Source organism: Cryptomeria japonica, chromosome 3, assembly GCF_030272615.1.
Source record: "Cryptomeria japonica chromosome 3, Sugi_1.0, whole genome shotgun sequence".
In the NCBI taxonomy this organism is placed as follows: domain Eukaryota; kingdom Viridiplantae; phylum Streptophyta; class Pinopsida; order Cupressales; family Cupressaceae; genus Cryptomeria; species Cryptomeria japonica.
Genome location: NC_081407.1, coordinates 576,774,691 through 576,798,740, shown reverse-complemented (window position 1 = coordinate 576,798,740; position 24,050 = coordinate 576,774,691). Strand labels below are relative to the sequence as shown.

Below are 24,050 nucleotides of genomic sequence, written 5' to 3'. Positions count from 1 at the left end.
CCCTTAGCTAAGTCTCCCTCAGTAGGCGTGATGTAATCCTTAACATACCTACCCCAAACAGATTCTAGCACTACTCTGGACAATTCTAGATTAACTTTTTGCTGAAGGACTGGGAAACCTCCCCAAGAGTCAGACCAAAAAAGGGCTTTATCACCCTTGCCCAGATTCCATGATAATTTGTCAAAGATGATTTTCCTACAATCCAGCATAAAGTTCCAAATACGAGAGCCTCTCGGAGGGGAGGAGTCCCTGAAGAGGCTTATATGGTCCCTGCCTCAGAGATATTTATGGTAAAGGATTTGGGCCCACTTAAGATGAGGAGATCTAAACATTCTCCATACTAATTTGGCCCCTAACACCCTACTCTAAACCTTAATATTCTTAATCCCAATACCCCCTGCCGACTTAGGCCTGCAGATCTTATCCCAAGCCATAAGGGAGATCCGTTTCTTCTCTTCTACCCCTTGCCAAAAGAAATATCTTAGATGTTTGTTTAGCATATCCTTTTTGGACTGGGGTGGGTTAAAACATGATAGATGATAGATGGGCATAACAGCCAGAACCGATTTGACCAAAGTAGCTCTACCCGCAAAGGATAGCCACTTACCCTTCTAGGTTGCTACCCTGCTTCTAGTCTTATCTACTACTCCATCCCACAAATTTGTCAACCCAGAGCTCTTATCCAAGGACAAACCTAGATACTTACACAGGAGACTTCCTAGATTGAAATTCAAAATGCCACAGATATCTTTTTGAAAGCTTAACCTAGTGTTGAAAAAGAAGACTTCAGATTTAGCTGGATTGATTTCTTGACCTGAGGCCATAGAGTAAGAATCCAAGATTTTCTTAAAAGTCCGAGCCTCCCCTAAATCACTAAGCCCATATAGCATAGTATCATCCACAAATTGCTGGATGCGTTATAGGGTCAAGGTTGCTGGTAATTCTAATTCCTTCAATCAGACTGTTCTCCCTAGCTCTAGAAATCGATCTCCCTAAGGATTCTGCCATAATGATGAAGAGAAAAGGAGACAAAGGATCTCCCTGCCTCAAACCCCTAGGGAGTTGAAAAAAACTTTAGGGGTACCATTGACCAGCACTAAGAATTTAGGCGTAGAGATACAATAAAAAATCGAGTTAATCCAGACAGAGGGGAATCTGAAAGCTTCTAAGCATCTACATAGAAATCTCTAATTCACCTTGTCGTATGATTTCCTAATGTCTAATTTTAAGAGCATACTGGGAGATCCATTCTTCTGGACATAGTGGATAGCCTCCTGAGCTATTATAACCCCATCGTAAATAGATCTTCTTGGAACAAAACCTGTCTATTCCTCACTGATCACTAGGGGAAGGAGTTTCTGAAGCCTATTAGCTAAAGTTTTAGAAAAAAGCTTATAGATAGTGTTGCACAAGGCTATGGGTCGAAACTCATCAAAACGCTCAGGTTTATCCTTTTTTGGGATAAGGGCCAAAAACATGTTATTGATTTCCTTGAGGATATTACCTGAGTTCCTCATCCCTTCAAGAGCTATCATCACTTCCTCACCTAAGAAGGACCAACATTTTTGAAAGAAACTAGTCGGAAAGCCATCCGGCCCAGGGGATTTGTCTGGGCTCATCTGCATAAGAGCTGCCTCTACTTCTGCTAAGGAAATTTTAGCAGTCAGAGAATCAGTTTGATCCTTACTTAGAAGATTTAAGATACACTTAATAAACTTGTCCTGGAGAGAGCCATGAGGGATCTTGCCGGAGTTGAGGATAAGAGAAAAGAAATCTACAACCTCCTTCACAATGAATTTTGGGTTAACCACCTCAAAGTCATCACTCAACTTGATCCTGGAAATATGGTTAATGACTCTTCTCATCCTGACACTATTGTGGAAGAATTTGGTGTTCTTGTCTCCCTCCTCCAACCAAGTCTCTCTAGATTTTTGTTTCCAAAAGACTTCTTCTTTGGCGAGAATAGATTCATGATCCGCAAGGAGTTTATTTTCTCTCAGAAATAGGGCCTCATCCATCCCATGTCTCATCACTTTCTCATTCACTTCTGCCAGCTCAGCTTCCACTTCCAGGGCCTTATTGTCAAAAATATTGCCAAAGTGCTCCTTATTCCAATGGATAAGATTTTTCTTAATAATCTCAAGTTTGTTAACAACCTTATAGATGCCAGACCCATAAACCTTGGCCGCATTCCACCATTCCTGTAGAAGCTTAAGGATATTGTCGTCCTTTAGCCACATATTCTTGAATTAAAAAGGGCATCTTCTTGGGCCAACCTCTCCTTGAATGCTAAGTTGAATAGGGAGGTGATCCGATCCTGAGAAAGGTAGAATAGAGGCATCCAAGGTATAGGGAAAGTTGATGAGACTACCCAATACAAAGAATCTATCAAGTTTCTCTGCAATGTTGCTAAAACCTAACCTTCGGTTATTCCAGGTAAAGGCATCTTTTACCATATTGATCTCAATCATACCACAACGATGAATCCAATCTGCAAAGTCAAGAGAAGCACGATAATTTTTACCTAGGCCTCCTCGCTTCTCATGATGATGCAAAATTGCATTAAAGTCCCCTCCTAGAATGCATAACTGATTGAGGGTGCCCATGAAATTCTCAATTTCTTCCCATACTCTCTTTTTATTCTCATTAAGGATTGGCCCATACACATTAATAATGATAAAATCTAGATTATTTTTCAGGCTAGTAACCCTCCCGCTCATCCAATTGTTATGTGACTCCATAATTGAGAAGAGGATATTGTGTGGGTCCCATATTATAGCAAGTCCTCCAGAGGCCCCATTGGCCGGAGGCCCTTTAATCTATCTAAAGCCTAATCACTTACCGAGGGAGGCTAAATCCTCATTCCCTAATTTGGTCTCCTGTAACAGAGCTAATTCTGGACTGTGAGAGGATAGGCATTGCTTGACTATCCTTTGTTTGTTAGGGGCATTTAAGCCCCTAACATTCCATGAGACTACTTTCATGATGCCTTGGGAAGGAACTTCCCCTTCCCTACATGAAACATGTCTGTGAGTTTAACCTGACCTTCCGTAGTACCATCATTAGCTCTTAGCTTCGATAAGGATTTCCTACCTCTCTTTTTGCAGAGCTTGGCACAATCCGGAACAGATTTGTCATCTGCCTAGAGTTCGATACCCAAGGTTTCGTTTTCCTTGTTGTCTAAGTCTAGAAAAAGTTCCTCCATGTCTAAGACCGCAAGGGGGAGGGAGGAGCTCAAAATTTATTTTCTAAGCATATTTTTCTGAAGTTCAAGCTCATCCTTGTCTATTATTTCATCCAATAGTTTCTCCATAATTTCCTCAGTAACTGAGTCACATAAATAGTATATTATGCAATTAACCTCTTCCTCTTTGCGGGCTTGATCCTCCTCTTGATCAATCCTTTCCACTCTAATGGGGCTTTCCTTCGGATGGGGAGAGCCATTAGAGTTTCTCCGACCCTCCAAACTAGTGACCTGATTAGAGGGAAGAGGAAGGGCTTCCTTCTCCCCACCCTTCCCATCCTTAGAAGCCAGAGAAAGTTCTCCCTTCTCGACAAGGGGTATCTTTGGATAAGCAGTCCTGCCTTGCTTATCCAATGATAATTCCTTAAGGGTGTGAAGAGAAGAGGGGATCAACCGATCATCCCTGCTATGGTCTGCTATAATTTCCCCCTCTTCTACCTCCTTAGGTTGTCTGGTTGACAAGGAGACTTCCTTGATCACAAACCCTCCTTGCTCCATATTGAAACTAATGTTTACTTTAGGAATCGTTCTAGGTATTGATTGAGAAGAGGGGAATTCTAAGATCGATTGAGGAGTAGGGTCTAAATCCATAAACCCTTTATAAAATTCAGGGTAGATTAGGAAAGATGACTACCCTGTTCTAATTTCAATTGGCCTTAAAGATTTAACACTAATATCCATGTTGATTATCATTACACAGTTCAAATATTTCTTATTTTTATCGCTAATCTCTACAAATTTGCCCAAGTGATTACCTATTTTCCTAATAATTTCTATGTCCATTAATTCTACTGGTAGGTTAGGGGTCATAACTAGTCTATCTACCTTAAAAGATTTCAGATTGTTTGGGTTAAAATCCGATTGCCATTCTAAAAAAATAAAATAAAAACCTTTGAAAGTTGGAGATTTACCTGTTAGGAATTCCTCCTTATGCCTTGAATTTCCACAATCAATATACAAAAAACCCTTAGTCAAGATAGCTATTCTTACTATCCATTTGAAGGAGGACTTGAACTAGTCTGCAATAGCCTCTGATGGAATTCCAAGTCCTCGCCATCTAGCGAAAACCCCAAAAGCCTTGCAAGATTGTTGAATCCTCTTAACCAGATTGTCATTAATCTCTAAAATATTTGCCAACTTTGAATTAGGGCTCATTTTTGTGACCAACTCATCTTGTGAGGGTTTAGGAGGCATCGTGAATTTCTTGCCCTTACCCTCTAAAGCCCTAGGTCTAGTTTGAATACCATCTGACCTACAATAATTCTTATTTCCTCTGCTTCCAACATTATCAGAATGAGTTCTAACCCAGGGAGCAAGTTTTTTGAAACCTTCCTCAAGATTCTGCAAATGGTTAAACCTATTGGAGATGATCGACGCAGTGCCTCCATGGCAGTAGATGTTCATTTTACCTTGCTCGCCAATTCCAGCCATCGGGTTTTTTTTCATGGCTGCCATGCGAAACATCCTAGGTTTCACCACTTGCCATTTCAAATTAGCCTGAGGCAGGGGAGCCCTATTCCCCGGGTTGCAGATCATAGTCGCATATTTGGTTCGTTCGAAAAACCACCTCCGTTGAACAAGGTCTAGAGATTTCCACAGAGGAAATTGCGATGACAAATTCTCTCGATGCATCCGCTTCATTTTTTTTTCATGGTGTAGCACAATTTATTATGTGATGGAGGCAAGTCCTTTATTCATCACCTATTATAATGCATTTCATTACTATCTTACCATCATGCTCAAAATAGTTTATCCACACAATTTTTTCTAGGCATTCCATTCTAAATTTTCTTTTTACTCTTGCCTTCCCTTGACTAATATTTGATCCCTCCCCAATAACATCATTAATGCTATCCCCTTCCCCAGATTGAAATATTTCATTTGTATCATCCTCAGAAGAAGACCCAAAAATTTCTTTATAAGTTTCTTTCAAATGTTTATTCTGATATTGTTCATTTAAAACTAAATTACTAGAAGTTCCAAAATCCTTCTCTTCGGTCAACCTAAACATTTCTCCAATGGTAGCTTGTTTCTTTCTGTTTGAAGACATTTTTGAAGAACCTAAACAAAAAAAATATATTAATTATGTATAAAACAATATTTTATAAAATAATTATATTAGAGGCTTACAATGTTTTGAAAAAACATGAACTTAATTTTATGCAAGATAGAGAAGGGCACCAAAAAGGAAGAATTTTGTAAAATGCATACTTTTAAGCTACACTTATTGAAATTGAAGCTACAATAAAAAAATAAAAAAATAAAACTTCATAGATTGAAGTTACAAAAATTTAATTGTGGTTTCTTTAAAAGAAATAAAAATCCCAATTTATCGAGAAATAAAAATAATTTTTAATTTTATGCACTTACAAAATAATTATCTTAAGCTTCATAGATTGAAAAAAATAAAAACCCCAAATTATTGAGAAATAAATTTAATTTTATGCATTTACAAAATAATTATATTAAGCTTCATAGATCAAAGCTACACTAAAATAAATTCTTTAAGGTTCAAGAATCGTAGCTACTAAGCTTCACAATTCTCAATTGCCCTAAACAAAATAAAAATCTTATATAGATAATTCCTAAAATCTTATATAGATAAAAAGAATGTAAAAATTTAAAAAACAATGATAAATTTGTAATACACTCAAAAATCTTAAATTTACTAAGTAAGTTTCTAAATTCACACCTAAAAATCTTGTTTATAATTAAAATAGAAACTATTCTAAATTTTTTTATTACAATATTTTAAAGTTTAGAAATGATTATATCTTATCATTTAATTATGAGATGATGTTTCTAAATTGATATTTAAGACAATCTTATAAAAAAATATTACAAAATTAAATTGACAAAATTTCTAAATTTCTATAAGAAAAAACAATCTAAAAATTCATATAAAAATAATTATCCCACTACTACCATTTCAAAATATTCAAAATAAATTTATATTTTTATAATAAACCTTCTAAAATAATATATATTAATATTATAGATTACAATACCATATAATATATATTACCCATTATGATTTTTTACTGTATATATACGATTTCTGAAATAAATAGCCTCGTCTAGTATTATTTGTCATATACGGTCTAAAAGTAGAGACCGTCAAATTCCAACCCTAGTGGGTGGTAGATGGCGCCAGAAAGAGATGATTAAAATGGAAACAACATACAAAAAGAAGTTAAATGCTGCAGTCATCTTGCTTTTTAAATTTTTAAACAAAAGATCGCAGTTACCCTGAACGGAAGCTGAACGTGAGTCAACTGGACATCGAACAGCAGTTAAATCTGCCAGCAATGGAAGACTTCAGTTATGGGGGTATCGGATCATGGCGCATTGTGATGGCCGCTTCGGCCGCTTCCGCCGCTTCCCATAACCCAGACAATAATTTGAAGTACCACAATCTTTCATCTTCTACACCATTTAAAAATGTGGAAGATTTGAAATTGCCACATAAATTTGACGTGACCAACACAATACAAAACCAGATCCCAACATTACCTGCGACTATCACCAAAACTTTCAATGGAAGCAAATGCCATTATTTCCAAAGTGGAAGGCTCCAACTTGGGCGGCCTCTACAGAGAGCTGAGAAGCTACCTTGAGCCTCTTAATGGACTCTTAGAGTTTGAAGGCAAAGAAAGCACACTTAAGCCCACGCTGCAAATTTCTGGGCTTGCACAGCGTTATGTACGGTTTTTATGTCGTTTGTTGAAGGTTTCTTGCAACAAATTAATCAAACGAATTTCAATTTCAGAAGCGGATGAATTGTTTAGAGCACTAAGATTAGCTCTAGATTGTCTTGTTGTCTTACGGCCGTGTCTTGGAGGGAATCCCCATGAAATAGAAGTCCGTAGGCATTGGTTGGTGAAGCGTTTAATGACCTGGAAGCGGTTTACTGAAGCAAGGGAGGAATGTTGGGTTACACTCCACAGTTTGAAAGTGAATACATTTTGTAAGGATGAGAAAGGGAAAAGAGATGTTGTGCCTTCTGCCGGGAAAGGCTCGGTGAAGGTGAAGGAGAAGGAAAATGAAAATGACGGGGTCAATTTGTATGGCGAGCTGGCAGAGGCTGCCGATCCAGGGCTCGTGAGGTTGGTGCTCGGGCTGGTTCCGGATTTGATCATTTGTACTGGGGAAAGCAAGCTCAGGGAGGCTGATGAATACCGTAAGGTTTTGGTGCTCATTGATCAGCTTGTGCCGTGGCAGAGGTAAAACGGTGCTTTGAGTTTTTATGGCTAGACTAGTTGCAGCTCTTTTGGAAATTTGCAGAGGTTATTTCAACCAGTCATGTCATTGGTGATACTTTATTGAAAAGTCATGGAGATTGCTATTGCCCAAGTTTAGTGTTTTCTTTTTGACTTAATGTTTGTGGTTTTAGGGTGTCAGAAAAGAATACTATTGAAAAACATCGGAGCATGCTACATAAAGGATTATATAAATGCGTTCTATTTATGGCAACTGAACCTATTTATTTTGATCCCAAGTTGACAAGGACATTTGTTTTGCTAGCACTTGACAATTGTTCTTGTTTTTCAGTGAAGGATCAGTTTCTAAAGGTGGGTTTAATTATGTTGATAAGACATTTGATTTGTCTTTCAAAGCATTTATGGTTTATTTGATGAGGTTTTGTGGATGTTATTTATTATGGTTTTGTTAATGGGAGAATGCAGGTAACTAGTGGAATTTGTCACCAACTTGTCTTTGGAGGGTCCGATCACTCTTTGAGCACTATTTTCAAGGGTCTACAGGTATCATTGCATTCATTGAACCTAGCAATCTATTTGTTATGCATGAGTATTATGTACAATCAATTTCCATGCAAGGTCATTAGATTTTAACTTGTTTCTGAACTTAGGCTTCAAGTTTCTTTTCTCTCTGTTTTGTAGATGTTTTGTGTTTGGATGTACATATGAAGCTAAGATTTTTTATTATTGCATTCTGTTTCTAGGATTGCATGTCCAGGAATATTCTTAAGTGATAATTGCTTTGAATAAATACTATTTTTTTTCCCGCTGTATGTCTTTGAACAGGGAAACCTTAATTTTAGAAGTTTTTGATGTGTAGTAAACAAACAACAGTTTTAGTAGATTTTTGAGTTGTCTTACACTAGGGAGTAACCATAAATGCTCTTTTTTTTAAAGGGGTAAATGTTTTTGACCCGGAGCTATGGATCGATAGGTCACAAACAGGGGAGCTCATCCCCAATATAAAACATGAGATTGTAGCTGCTTTATTGTAGGCAAAAGTTTGACATGACACTGCCACTTGGTGAGGGCATGATTGCTGATATTATCTTTGACTACTGCTATCTTTGATGACTCATTATTGTTCGACTACATCTTAACCAAGCTGAAAATTCAAGAATCCAACTTTTCCCTATCTATAGTAATTTGTATCATTGAAATAGGGAAGGGATATCTTAGTGTCCAACTTGAAAAGAAGTTGTACAATGCAAAGGTGGTGGTAGCATGTGTATTTTGATATCACCTCAAGACCTGTTTAAAACTGCTTAATATATTCTGCATTAGTTTGATCTAAAATTGATTTTAGTTGTAAGTAGTTGTAAAATATGAGAACTCTAGGCTATGCCCAAATAGAAAGTTGCTGGTTGAGGTTTGGGGTTCAGATAAGGCGGTTTGTGGCTTAATACATTATCCAAAAAATGGATCAGTCAAACTCAGTCAACATTTGTGATACTTGCTAATTCACTACTTCAAGATTTTGTCATGAACTAGACACAAGACAAGATCCACCTACTAAGGCAGATAACATATAACTATCAAAAGCTTGTTCTATATACTCTTCTTTATGGAATAAATAGTCTGGACCAAGAATCTAGTTGTATCTAGTTGTTCGTAGTACAAGGCCAAGCCCATGCACAATGCCTTGTAATTGATCATGCAAAATACATCTTGTTTAATTATTGCATGCAGTTGCACAATTCGAAGGTTCAACTGAATTTACTATGAAGATGATAATTACATGGAGGGAGATTCATCACCAACACTTGTGATTGTTTTGTGGGTCACGTGGAATTTTCTTCACCATCTTTAACATTCTTGTAACAGTAATGGATATTCTATATAACATCTCTATACTAGGCACCTTTCCATTTTGTGTTTGACAGTTTTTAACTTTTAAAGTCTTGTATTGGATCTTTCCTTAGTGCATCAGGTGAACACATGCCTCTTTGTTGTTGTTATGATTCAATATTTTTCCCAAGGCTTATAATTATGTTGTTGGTTGTCACCTTCAATTTTGTCATGTACCATCAAAGCAATCCTTTCACACATCATCACTCTTGAAGCTTGTTTTCTGGTTGTATTTTTGTTTGTGTTTTATTTTGTACCTTCTAATGCAACACAAAATGAAACAAATGTGTAGTAGTGTTGGTGTCTGTTTTATCATCTACCAAACATTAGGATAGGATACCCGAAGGCATTCTATCCTCTCCTGAAAAATCACTACTGATTCCAAGGTCTATATGTGCGAACAAGTGACTTTAGTGGAATAGCTTCTTGAGTAGTGTATGCTGAAATTTCAAGGGGGACTTACGTTTGACGAGTATCTTGAACTGCTGGACTTAGATGGATTTAGCAATTTTAGGCTCTTCTTTTTTTGGGAATTTTCTGGGATTTAGACTTTCAAAAGAAAGGGAAAAAGAGATAGGGTTTAGGAAGGCCAATCTAATCCTACGAATTCTAGAGACGGCATCAACTGGGTGCTCTCGAGAAACCAAACCTTGCTTCGCCACACTAGGGACAACTACACAAGGCCGGTGCAATCTTCAATGGGTTGTGCTTATGATCGAGATGTTGGGATGCACAGGGGATGGGCTCAGACTAACTTTGCACGGTGAGATGAAAATCATCCATACACCAAAAGTATGAGCGGAGATACACTATCAATTGACACTTATCAAATCCTTCATTCAAATTAACAACAATGAAAGCAAATCTAAGTTAATTCTAACTAAGTGTTGAGGCAATTGAAACCATGCAAATCATTCAAATAATAGAGATTACAAAGCAGCGCACATGCAATATATTATCTGGAAATGACCTTAAGCAACAATACATCAAAAACCTCACACTTTTCAAATGAGAGGAGGCAACCTTATATAGTTTCTCAATAATAAATGAATGGCCGAGATCAAACAGTGATCAAGGGCCAAGATTGAAAGTCCTAAACCCTAATTAGGGTTTCCCGAAATACTATCAGTTCAAACAAATGAAAGAGTGACAAGTGGTGCAGCTGCTAATTTCACTGAGGTGAGTGGCCACTTTCCTCTTTCAGAGATTCAACGTATCTGGACACAATGAGCTTGACCTCCTCCATGGTGACACTTGGCAAACCGCCAATCTGGAAGTCGATGAGGTCCACATCATCGGCGCATGTGGCAAGGATGCCTTCCCACTCCACTGCTTGGGTGAGGAAGTTGTCATCGATGGAGAGGAAGTTTGCAATCTTTGAAAGATCGCCTTTGTCAATCATCCCTGAATCTCGGAAGAAGCTTGCCTGAATCCTGGCTCTCAGGTTCTCTGCTTGTAAATGCTTCTCCCTTAGGCTTTCCTTCTTCCAGATGTCCGACGCCACACAGAATACCTTGCCCAGGATCTCTCTAACACTTGCCTCTGTCTCAAAACACTTGGTCTTGGATTTCTTCAGAACCTCAATCCGAGTGACCAGAGTATAGTACCATGTGCCGAAGTCGTACCTGTCTCTTGTCTGTATGATGCTTGCATCCACTAAGCTCCTCTTTGACATGCCTCGGATAACCTTCAGGTGAGGGAGTATTTCATTCTGAATTTCATCCACTTCTTCCCAATTGGATGCTAGATCCTGGATACGATCAATCAACAAAGAAGTTGCCTCATGTGCTGATACTAAGTTTTCCACCAGGGTGTCAGCACGCACCGAAGCGTCTGAAATCCATTCCTTTTCTTGAGTGTACGAGCCCTTCATATCATCATAGTCCTTCATTGATCCTTGCTGAAGAGGCTGTGGTGGAGTGGCCGAGACTTCATGGTTGAGCGGGCTGGTAAGATGGAGAACATACTTCTTCCACTGTTGGTTCTCTTCTTCCACTTTCTTCCTCTTTTCCTTCTCATGAGCCAACCTCGTCTTTAGAACGTTGCAGGAGTCATCAAAATATTGGATCTCTTGGTCCTGGGTAGGTTTACCCATCTCTATGGTGGTAACCTTGTAATCATCTGCGGTGACATTGTCCCTAGTCTTCCCTTCTTTGGGCACCGCTATCTGGACTGTCTTGAATTCGACACTGTCTCTCTGAATCAGGGAAAACTTCCTAGCTGGTTTGGGTGATTTTGCTATAGCGGGTTCATTCACTTTCTCCAGGAATGCTGCGGTGACCTCCTCGGTTGAGTGGGCCTCCTTGGGAACCTTGGCCTTTATCCGTGCTCTCAGCCAATCCGGAATGGTTGATTGTTCTATAGTGTTCCGATCAAACTCATCATCTGCCTCTCTTGGGTTCGTTGGTATGCCATCCAAGAAGATTGTAGGCGCTTCAATTTGCCCCCTGTCTGGACTTTGGAAGACCTTTTCCACCACTTCCTCAACTGGCTGGGAAAGCACTCTTACTTCATCATCAATCACACAGATGTTCATCTCTTGCTCCCCAATTGCACTTTGATCAGGGGCAATGGAAGCAACACTTGGGATGGAGTGACTTTCGCTGGATTCTCTTCTCTCACCCACAGCCCTTTTCCCTGCGACCTTTGTGGAGCTTCCACCCAACTCCTTCCTCTTTCGAGACCCAACACTTTCTAGATTTCGAGCATCACCGGCGGAGGTACAAAGGTCGACGGACAGAGTATCATCTACTCCCATTAATTCATAAGTCAAAGTCATACCTTTGGCCTTCAACTGTTTTGTCTTTTTAGACGCCCACCACCTTGAGTACTCAACCACCGACCTCAGATGTCTGCTAGATCCGATTTCTCTCCCTCTGTCCAATCTATTAAGACCAAGGATTCATTCTTCATCTTTTCGAAGCCCGGCTGCTGAAGTTCTAGGCTTTCTTCTACCTGATCAGCAACTCTGAATACTTCCGTTGCTCTCACCATACTTAAAGGAATTCTTGACCAGAACCTCTTCCGGATCTCGAAACTATCGGCTGCATTAGCCCAGTAGTCTTCTAGATCCAGTCTGTGCTCAAACGTTGTCCCTTTGATCTTCTTTATCCTATGGAATGGATCGAAATCTTTTCTTGCCTTGTATTGATAGAAGGGATACCAGGCTAGTTCTTTCTCAGCGGTGGCTGCAGCCTGTGATGATGGACATGTTTCCAGGCCATTACCAATTGTAAGTGAGGACGTCCCTGCCTTCTTCTGCTTATCCCTTTGAATCACTATATACTCCTTCAATTGTCTTACAACCTCGAGCAACACCACTCGGTTGGTAGGGTAAACTGGAAGCTTGTATGGAGGCCCAGAGAATCCTTGAATTCAGAGGTAAGTGAATTTTGGATATTGTATGTACCAACACCCGAACTGACCAATGAAGTCCATAGACTCTTGAGAGAGCCTCTGGTGCAAGCCACCTTGAAGTGTCCGGGTGATGTGCATCAGGAAGGTATCATTCACCCTTTTAAAATGGAATTTCTCCTCCATGTGGAGCTGGGGATAGCAATCGTACACTGGAAACTGGTTCTCCTTGTTCCCAACTTCTCCTTTGCAAGTGAGACCTCTGTACCTGTAGGTCCTGGCCAAGGAATAAAACAAGTAAGAACTCATGAAGAAAGTCCTATTCGTCTCCAGGTTCCTTAGCTGGCTGTCTAGGTTGTCGCTGATCATCCGGGCCCAGTCTATCATTTTTACTCCATTGATTATTTCATTAATGAAATAATACATCCAGGGTTCGAATGGAGCTCCCTGAGGGTTCCCTATTATCCTATTGAGCAGGACAATCATGTCCCCAATGTCCTCCTTGAAGTATGCTCGTACTAGGCTCTTTCTCTGGAGTTTGGAGGCGCCCTTCCTCGGCTTGTCTAGCCAGGAGTGGTTAACTATGGCATCATATTCTTCTAGGTGGTCGTGGTACAGACTGTCAGCTTCGTCCTTCGTCATATATATTGTGTTGTGGTACTCGGGGATCCTGAAGGCCTCTCTGATGGCCTCATCGCTGACATTCGCCAACACTCTTCCATCAGGTGCAACAATATCCTTACTGATGGGGTTGTAGTGTTTGGCACATTCGACTACTAGTTCATTGCACTGCATGGTGGGGAGGAAGCCAACAATGTGCACGATACCACTCTTCATCATTTTCCGCGCAATGGTGGTAGGCACAAGGTTGTCCAGACCAAACATTCGCTTCTTAAACTCCCTTAGATTGATGTGTCCGAGGTTGGTGTCGCTGATGTTCTTCCACTTTGAAGTCATCCTCGACTCTGGAGGAGCATCTTTGTCTACCTGGAATTTCATAATGTATAAGGCCTGCAGGCAAACAATGGAAATTTTAAAGTTAGAAAAGGATTTGCAAAGTTTTGAAAATAACGGGGCTGCGAAATGGCTAAGTGTTGGAAAATTTTCCCTTTTTTATTCTCATACTTAGCCATAAAAATCGAATTTTCACCTTAAAACCCTCAGTCTTAAGGTTGGTTGTGGTTACCACCAAGTGTCAAAACTTTCAAAAAATTTCATACTTAGCCAAAAAAAATGATTTTCTTCCTCCAAAATTTTCGAAAAAATCATTTATTAAATTCTGGAAAATATTCAGAAAATTCACAATTTTAATTTCACCTCTGACTTGGATAGAAGTAAGGCTAGAATTTTCTCCGAAATATTCAGAAAATTCAGAAAAGTTTGGATGATTCTTCCTCGTACTAGTTGCGTTTCTCCAGAAATCTGTAAACCTTTTGCCAAAAAAAAAAAATTATCCAACTTCCAACAATATCTAGAATTTTCTCCTAATGATCTTCAAACTGACATACTTTACTAAGCTCGCCTTAGTAACTTTGAACTTCTTGGTGTAATAATGAAGTATTTGTAGACAAGGTTAAATCTTCAAGTAGAAACCCTTAAAATCATCCAACCCATACTTCTAATTTTAACTTCATGTTTCCCAGTTTTAAGACAATATCTCAAAAAAACATTCCAATTTGATTTAAGTTTGAAGATATTTATCGATTCTCCAATATTCCCTTTCAAAAAAAAAAACTTTCCATTTTGATTTAATGTCTCAATAATCTTTCAATATTCTTTTCCTCAAAAAAAACTTTCCACTTTGGATTTATTTTGAAGATATTCAATAATCCCTAGATATTTTCTTCATTTTGGATTTAATTTTGAAATCTCTGTGGATTTTGTGACATCATGTTGACTTTGTTTGACCTTCCATGTGTAAGCAGACCTTTAATGGGTTGTTTTCATCTTGGGCGGACTTTAGGAAGGACTCCATCAAGGCGAACTTTGAAGGCTAAGGCATAGGGCGGACTTCAAGCAAGTTTCCTTCATGGCCTAGGCGGACTTTGGTGTGTTGGTTATCATGGCCTCTTCCAAACCATGGCGGACTTCAAGCAATATCTCCATGGGTGGAGTTTAGAGACACCTCCTAGGGCGGACTTCAAGCAACATCCCCTAGAGCGGACTTCTAGCAAGGCTCTTCTTCCATGACTTAGCATCTTGGGCGGACTTCTAGCAAGGTTTCCACATGACTATGGCGCACTTTGGTGTCTTCTCCATCTTGGGCGGACTTCTAGCGCTTCTCCTCATTGGGCAGACTTTGGAGAGTGCTCCCACATGCTTGGGCGGACTTTGATCACTCCTCCTCCTTAGCCTCCCAACCTTGGGCGGACTTTGGAGAGTGCTCCCACATGCTTGGGTGGACTTTGATCACTCCTCCTCCTTAGCCTCCCAACCTTGGGCGGACTTTGGAGAGTGCTCCCACATGGCCTCCAAATGCATGGCGGACTTTGGCCAAGGCACCTTCATGGCCTCCATTATTGATGTTATTTGGCTAAGGCATTGGGGCAGACTTTAGGCTTAGCACCATCAAGACCTCCATCAAGGTGAGAATTTGGCTAAGGCATTGGGGCGGACTTTAGGCTTAGCTCCCACATGACCCCTTTAGCCCCTGGCGGACTTTGGTGAGTGCTCCACCTTGGGCAGACTTTGGCCTTTGCTCCAACATGGCCTCCTTCAAACTCATGGCGGACTTTGATGAGAGCTCCTTCATGAGCCCTTCAACCCTTGGCGGACTTTAGAGTGTGCTCCCATGTGACCTCCCCAAACATGGCGGACTTCAGGGTGAGCACCCACACAGCCTCCTAAGGCATGGCGGACTTCAGGCAAGGCTCCTTCATGGCCTCTCTTGCATCGTGGTGGGGTTTGAACTTGCAAAAAAAATACTTCAAAACCCTTGTTAGCCAGACTTAGAATAATTTTCAGAGAAATTTCAAAATTTCACAGTTTAATCTAATTTAACTGGATTAACTTGAAATTTGAAATCCATGCCTAGGTGGATCATCTGAAGCAGCAAAAAGCCTAAAATCTAGGGTTTAGCTTTTTTAGGTCAAAACTTGGAATTTTCGAGTTCCGGTCGAAGATGGTCAGTGGTGCAAGTGTAAACCCTAGGTTTGCATCCCGAAAAAGCAAAAAGCCTAAAATCTAGGGATTTAGCTTTTTTAGGTCAAAACTTGGAATTTTCGAGTTCCGGTCGAAGCTGGTCAGTGGTGCAAGTGTAAACCCTAGGTTTGCATCCCGAAAAAGCAAAAAGCCTAAAATCTAGGGATTTAGCTTTTTTAGGTCAAAATTTGGAATTTTCGAGTTCCGATCGAAGCTGGTCAGTGGTGCAAGTGTAAACCCTAGGTTTGCATCCCGAAAAAGCAAAAAGCCTAAAATCTAGGGATTTAGCTTTTTTAGGTCAAAATTTGGAATTTTTGAGTTTCGGTCGAAGTTGGTCAGTGGTGCAAGTGTAAACCCTAGGTTTGCATCCCAAAAAAGCAAAAAGCAGACATCCCTAAAAAATAGGGAAACCTTTCCAAAAATAGCCATATCGTGGATTGGGCTGAAAACGCCAAAAACAAAACTTCCTAAAAAAAAGGAAAAAAGCAAACTTTCTAAAAATAGAAAGTTGTCCAAATTTGTCCAAATTGATTGCGATCTTTGTCCTTTGGCCTTTCTAAGCACTCTGGTGGTGTTCACACTCCGGAATCACATAACTTGCAAAAACTAACTTTCAATCGTCAGGGCCTGGAATGCTTTGAACTGGACAAGGCTTGGTGAAACTGCAGCAAAAGGTCACAGGACACTAACAAAACCCTTAGAAAGCAGGAAAATCAGAGGGTCCCCATTTGCAATGGGGCGATGTGTGAAAAAGGTCACAACAGGTAGGAACGCTCTTCAATTTCAAAGGTGAAGTTTCCTTGAGGCCCCAAACACCGAAACCCTAACCTAAATAATATGTACTTGCTATTTACAATTTGTATGTCTTTTTTGTGTTAGTTCATGCATATTGAACAAAAGCAAAGGTGTGCCATTTTGGATTTTCACATAGGGGAAGAGGTCATTCACTTTAACGAAAGGCAAAATGTTTTGAGTTTTTGGCTATGTTATCGGTTTGGGCTTTGGCTCGGGTTTAGGGATGCGAACTAGGTTCATGGGTTTGGGCAAAAATTTTTTTTGCCCTTTGGGTTTGTGGGTCGGGTTTGTCCGTGTATATACATATCTACATACATATATGTACTTGTACATGTATATATATAGACATATATGTACATGTACATGTATACATACATATATGTACATGTACATGTATACATACATATATGTACATGTACATGTATAAATATACATATGTATGTATATACATATATACGTGTATATAAATATGTTTATATATATATATTTTATATGCATATACAAAATTATAAAACTAAACACATTTAATAGTATGCTACTTCATCATTGATCAATGCCAAATGCCAATTGATAGTTCGAAATTACAATAATATCTTATTATGTCATTGTGGTGGCGGGAAAAGTGAGATCGGGTGACTAGGACCTAATCTCACTTTTGCCAACACATTGGGAATACGAAAGAGCCTAGGGAGATAGATCACTTTGGCTACTTCTTGTGAGAAAGAGAGAGCCAAGGATTACCTCTGGGGGTTTCTATTCCTCTTGTTGCAAATGATGAGAAAAACTAGGGTTTGAATGATCAACTAGACTAGGGGATAAAGAATGAAGCATAAATGAACTCGGAATTGCACAAACTTGCAGATCTGAAATTGAGATACTGAAAGCATGAAAGGGGGAGGATTCTGGATGTGTACCTGATGCTGCAAATTGAACAAAATTGACCTGGACCAGGGTGCCACGCCACTGTCTTGTTTCTGCAGACAAGAGGCTGCAATTGGGACACTGCAAACTGGAGGTCCTGAGTCTACAACCTGTCAAATTTGACTACAAAATGGAGGGACCAGGGCACCACGCCCCTGTCTTGGGTAGGACCAGGGTGCCACGCCCCTGTCCTTGACATATTTCTGCACTTTTGAGACTTTTGAGTGGTTTTGATGCCTATTTCTGCACCTGCAACTAAAAAGGGAAGGTTTGGGTGGCTATATAGGGTTTTGCCTTAGTCAAACCCATGTGTTGGTGATTTCCACTTCCACAAATAGCCGATAATGTACTGAAAATGTGTGTGCTAGAACCTTGTGTGTATGCAAGATCCTAAATGATAAAAAACTAGAGCTACCCTACGCATGAGAGTAAACCCTAAATGTAAATGTGAATGTAAATAACAATGCTTCAAACCAAATATGCTAAATGATCTAAAGTATGAAGGTAAATGTGCAAATTGATGTAAAGAAGCTCATACAAAGACATGAAAATAACATGAAATGATACCAATCCCCAAGGGAGAGATATTGCCACTAGATCTCCTATTAATCTTCAATATCTTCAAGGCTCCTAATTGATTATGAATGCTTGATGAAATGTTATTGAAGACTCCACATAGGCTTCTCTTTCACTACATAGAATGCTCCTTATGCTTGCTTTGCTGAAAACTCCGTAGATTAGATTGATCTTAGTTCTTAGTTGCCTTTAAATGAAGAAAGAGAGCTCTTATGTATGAAACCCTAGATCTTAATTTCGACTTAATTCCGCCTTTAGGCCGACCTAGGAATTGAATTTCTTGCCAATCTTTTGGGGTTAAGCATTATAATATCATATAATTGTGCTCTTGAAATTTCGGGGAAAAAGCCGAGGACCATGTGCATTCCCGCCACTGTCCAACCAACTTTTCACCAAATTTTCAGGGCCGTTAGATATGATGATATTAGAGCGAATCCCAAAGTTACAGCTGATTTCGAGGTGTTTTGATATGCGAAATCGGGCCTTAAAGGTTGAAATAGGACATGATTAGGGTTTATGATTAAATGATTTATTGGAGGAATAAAATAAAAGGGGCACACTTAGGGTAAGGGCCCAATTTTATGATGTATGAAGTGATGAAATATGACTTTAGATTTAATTAAATGCTTAAAGGGAAATTAGAAATGCAAGATGCAAGACACACTAAGGCGTGTGCTAACCTAAGTGTGAAATTGTACCACCCTAGCAAGGGTGTACAATTTACGACACTACAGTCATATGCCATATAATATATATCAATGTATTATAGATTCATATATGTCCAGGTTCACGATTAAAATGAAAATCATTACAATTACAAAATTGACAATAAAAAATAATAGTTGTTTTCTATCTTCATATGTCATCAAAAGGATCGAGATCAAGATCATCATCATTTGCTCCAAGTTCAAATTCAAAATTATTTGAACCCAAAGTAGTGCCACTCCCACTAGGTGCATCAGGTGTGGGTATCTCATCACCATCATCCATGGTGACTCTAGCCAAATCATCAATAGTTGCATCCAAGTTGGTACACTCAGGGGTTACATCCCAATGCTTCATCAACCCTTGTATTGTTGTTATTTATGTGTTAGAAGATGCAAATTGCAATGAATATAAACCAAGTCTTATGCTCTTTTTGAATTCAATCAGTTACGCTTCACTGATTGGATAAAGAAGTATTTACTCCAATTCCCTTCAGCAGCGGAAGAACTTGCACTTTGTTGAAATTCAAAACCAACAAAACTTAAAACTAAAAAATGCAAAATAAATTAAAGAATGTTAAATGCTAAAGTCTACAATACAAATGTTAAAAATAAAAACTAAAAGTAAAAAAACATACTTGTGATAGAGTCTTTATTGCAAGAGGTTGGAGGAACATATAATCTTGACCATGGAGCTACCACCATGTAGTACCATCCATTTTGGATTGCTCGTTAATGGCACAAGGACTATGACTTCTTCCTAAGATAAACAAACCAAACTCTTTCCTAACACTTACCACCACTTCAGGATTTGTGAAGAGTCTAGCAAATGCCCGCTTGTACCCAATAGCAACTTCAAAATATTTATATGGTGCAGCTCTCCATAGAAAAGAAAGTACTTCATTGCTATCGTACATGGGAGATCATTCATGTGCAAGGAGGTGGAATGACGTGGTCATCTTGTGCCAATGATGAAGAATGATTTTTTGCACCCTTTTGAAAAATACTTCTTTGGGGTCATTCTCTTTTTTTGCTATTACGACTTTGATTTTTTCAATCATGGTGTCCATGCTATCATTGACTTCTCCCAAAACATGTTGCATTTGTATCAGTATATCTGATCATACTCAGGATAGGCTCGGTGAAATTCAAGACATATTCCATACGTTTCCAACTTTCCACCAATTGCATGTGATGGAAATTGGGTCTCAACAACCTAGGTTCATGTAAAAAATGTCAATAACACATTAAAAAATATAAAATAAAATAAAACACGACATAAATAAAATTAAATAGATAAAATTAAAAATATCTTCACCAATTCCAACTTCAAGAAACTACTAAAAATGGCTTGTGACATATGGTGGTTTGTCACAAACATTTGGATCTCCTCACCCTCTTGGTATATTTCCTTCACGCACTCTATTTGAGTGCCAATTGCTTGCATCACCAATTTGAGGGAGTGTACAATGCATGGTGTCCAAAAATGTGTGAACATCTTTACTCAATTAAAGCACCTGCAGCCCTACAAACCTTCGAATTGTCTGTAATGACTTGGATTGGAAAGTAGTTGGTGCATTAGTTAATCCGAAAGGTAAGACAATAAACTCAAAATGTCCATAGTGGCATCGGAAAGCTGTTTCTAGTATGTCCTCTTAACCTGATCTGGTGATAACCTAATCTTAGATCAATTTTTGAGAAGTAAACTGCTCCGTGGAGTTCATCAATAAGTTCATCTACTCGAGGGATTGGATATCTATTCTTGATTGTCTTCTTATTTAATGCCTTGTAGTCGATACACATCCTCATAGTGCCATCCTTCTTTTTTGAGAGCACAATTGATGATGCAATGGGGCTGGAGCTAGGTTGAATGTGTCCCATCCTTAACAACTTGTTGTCCTCATTTTCGTAAATAAAAAATTGAGAGAAACCCCTTTGAATTTTTGTTAAAATTCATCCTTTGTGTCTTTTGGCATGCTTCCCAAGGTTGAAATTTGTTTCAAATCTTGCCTTTTTTGGGTGTGTGCCTCTTTTTAATCTTCTTTGGATAGTTTCCAATTGTTTTGAAGTCTTCTTTTTGCATCCTTAGTGCGAAATTGGGTTTGGAGGCCTGGACTGCAAGTTGGGGTCTTTTCCTCTATGTAACAAGTTGAAATGACTTAACTTGTAATCAGTTTCTTATAACCCGATTTAGGGTTATAAGGTGATCAAAATGACTCCACTTGTGGTCAGGGGTTGAAAGCCCAATTACAAGTGCTTATTGGCATTATAAGTTACAAAAATGCTTAGCTTGCAATTGGGTCTCAAGGGCTCGATTACAAGTTAAGTCACTTTTAGGTAAAGACAAGTAAAAAAAAATGCACTTGTAATGAGTCATTTGAAACCCGATTCTTTTAAAAGGCTTTAAAAATAACTTCACTTGTAATCGAGCCCTTGAGACACGACTACAAGTAAAGCCATTTTTAATAAACAAGTGAAGAATGCATTTTTATCGGGCTTCTTATAACCTGATTGTGGGCTTCATCTTATTGTTTTGAAAAGAAGGCTCTTTATCCACTTGTATTGAGGCGCTCATAACCCGATCACAAGGGTTTTGAATGAATCCTTTTTTCTTTTCATTCTATGGCGAACTCCGATTTTGTTGGAGAATTGGTTTTGCATTCATGAGCAAGGAGATCTCTTTCTAAAAGGAGTCTCCCTTCCTAAATCGGTTATAAGAGTTCTTGGAAGTTACATCTCCAAGAATCATTGCTCTTCCTTCAAAGTTTGCGTTTTTGGTCTAGATGTCTTTCTCCTTCAGGTATGATATTTCTTGTCTTTTCTTTGGTGGTTTGTGTTATGATTTCTGTGTTTTCTTGTTGCATTTTCATGCTTAGCTTTGTGGCAGATTTTGTAACTTTCCCCTTTGCTCCGTTTTGTTGATGAAGCTTGCATCTTTGCGTCTTCTTTTCGCATTAATGAAATATGCAAGTTTAGTTACTTGTAATTGGGTTTTCTTTACCCGATTACAAGTGTTCTTCTATTAAGTGCAAATAGTGCTTTAAGTGCAATCGGGTCTTCCGATTTCAAGTGCAAGTGTTTTGGCATAATATAAAAAGACTCATACTTGTAGTCGGGTCTCTGAGACCGGACTACAAGTATTCCCTTTGTATATCATTCCTCCCATGGAGTTCTTGTTGCAAAGAGGAACCATCGTATTCCATGTAGTTACAAGTGTGGTTGCCGTTGCGCCAAAAGATCGACATGTTAATGCCCGATACAACCACTAGACTTATAGAATCCATAGAAGGCGGTTGAGCCATGTCACAAACCTAAGTGCTGCGCAACACAACACAAGGAAACCAAGGGCACACACCTTGCAACAATCCTCCCCAGCGCACGCGAGGGGTTTGAACCTGTGACCAAGCTTTGATACCACTTGTTACAAGTGTAGTTGCCGTTGCACCAAAAGATCAACCTGTTAATGCCCGATACAACCACTAGACTTATAGAATCCATAGGAGGCGGTTAAGCCATGTCACAAACCCGAGCGCTGCGCTACACAACACAAGGAGACCAAGGGCACACACCTTGCAACACATGTGTTTTGCAATACAAGTAAGGTATTGTCTTAAAGAATTGGATCTATCACATGCTATTCCAAGTTTTTGAATTGCAAATGCATACACCTTTTCACTTGCAGTTGGGTCTCTGAGACTCGACTGCAAGTGAACTCTTGATACATTTACTTCCCCAAGTTGCCTCAAAAGTAAAATCGGGTCTTCTTATTGCAAAGGCAAGTTTTTTTGAAATACAAATCATATCCACTTGCAGTCGGGTCTTGGAGACTCGACTACAAGTAAACTATATTGCTTTGCCCTCTTTGTACACTTGCAATCGAGTCTCCAAGACCTGACTGCAAGTGCATAAAATGATTATTTCTCGTTTGTCATATCACTTGCAGTCATTTCTCTTCATGCCAAGATGCTTTATAAAATGTCATGCCATGCATTATCCCCTTGTAGTTGGGTTTCACACCTCTTATTGTAAGTATGCATCATTATTTGCCTTCAAACTTCACTATGTCACTTACAGTTAGGTCTTGGAGGCCTGATTACAAGTGCGAATTGTGTAAGTTTTTCCACTTGCAGTTACCTTCACGAGATCCGATTTTCTTCTCATCACTGTCCAAGCTCATCTATAAAGTATTTTTGAGTAGATTCAAGCAAGTTTTATGATAGAATCCTTCCCATGTTCTTGTGTGAGCATTGGTTTTCAAAGTTTGAAGGCTATGGAATCATTAGTTGCAGCTGAAGATGTTCTTACCCTTATGAATTTTCATCACAGTGTTGCAGATTCTTGCTCGATGTTAGAAGAGTCGACATCTTCACCTCCAAACAAGAAGATGAAATACAAATATGATAAGTATCAGAATGAGGCTGCTCCCACACAGGTGGTCTCTCTTATTGATGAGATCCGGGATACAGAGATAGGACACGTTGACATGTCCTAATTCTTAGAAAGAACAGAAGGTACACCTACTCATGGGATGCAACTGCTTCTGAATAGTCATATTCATCTAGTGTCTTCATTTCTAGTGGCTGCCTTAGAACCTGAATTTGTTCTCGCGCGTGTTGCTCATTTTGATCGAGAAACGTGAATGATCAAAGATGACTATGGGAACGTCATTATTAGGTTGGATGCATAAACAATAGATAAAATCCTCAAAGTCTCTGCATCTCCTGTATATGCTGATATAACTATGAAGAGTGCCTTGGATCATTACAATCAGAGGAGATCAGATTGTATCGGGCACATTAATGCTAAGTGGCTGAAAACTCCTTGGACCCGCTTCTCAAGATGGCCTAAGTTGTATAGATCTGATTTTGTTGAAGAAGTGGGTGACATGATCACGCTTCTTAGCAGGATCATGGGTTTGAAGCATTCTAATGTTTTTTGAGATCAGACTGTATAAGTACATCGTGGTCATGAGGAAAGGTCAATCCCACATCTTTTGGGGAGAGATCATCAGTGACAACTTGTGCAAGCAGCCGTCACAAGTTCCTAATACCCTCACCTTCTATATGAATTCATATTTGGTGTATATGGCAGCGTCACTTAGACAATTTCCTGGTCTATCTACCAAGGGTGACAGATCGCTGGTGCCTGCATGCAAATACTATGATCAGTTAACTCTTAGGCCCAACAAGTTTCAATATAGAAGAGTGC

General features: G+C 39.2%; 1 pseudogene; it reads left to right on the top strand.

The window, feature by feature from the left end:
* Positions 1 to 6,487: 6,487 nt before the first annotated feature.
* LOC131029557 (separase-like) overlaps positions 6,488 to 24,050 on the top strand; it is a 141,674-nt pseudogene continuing 124,111 nt past the window's right edge.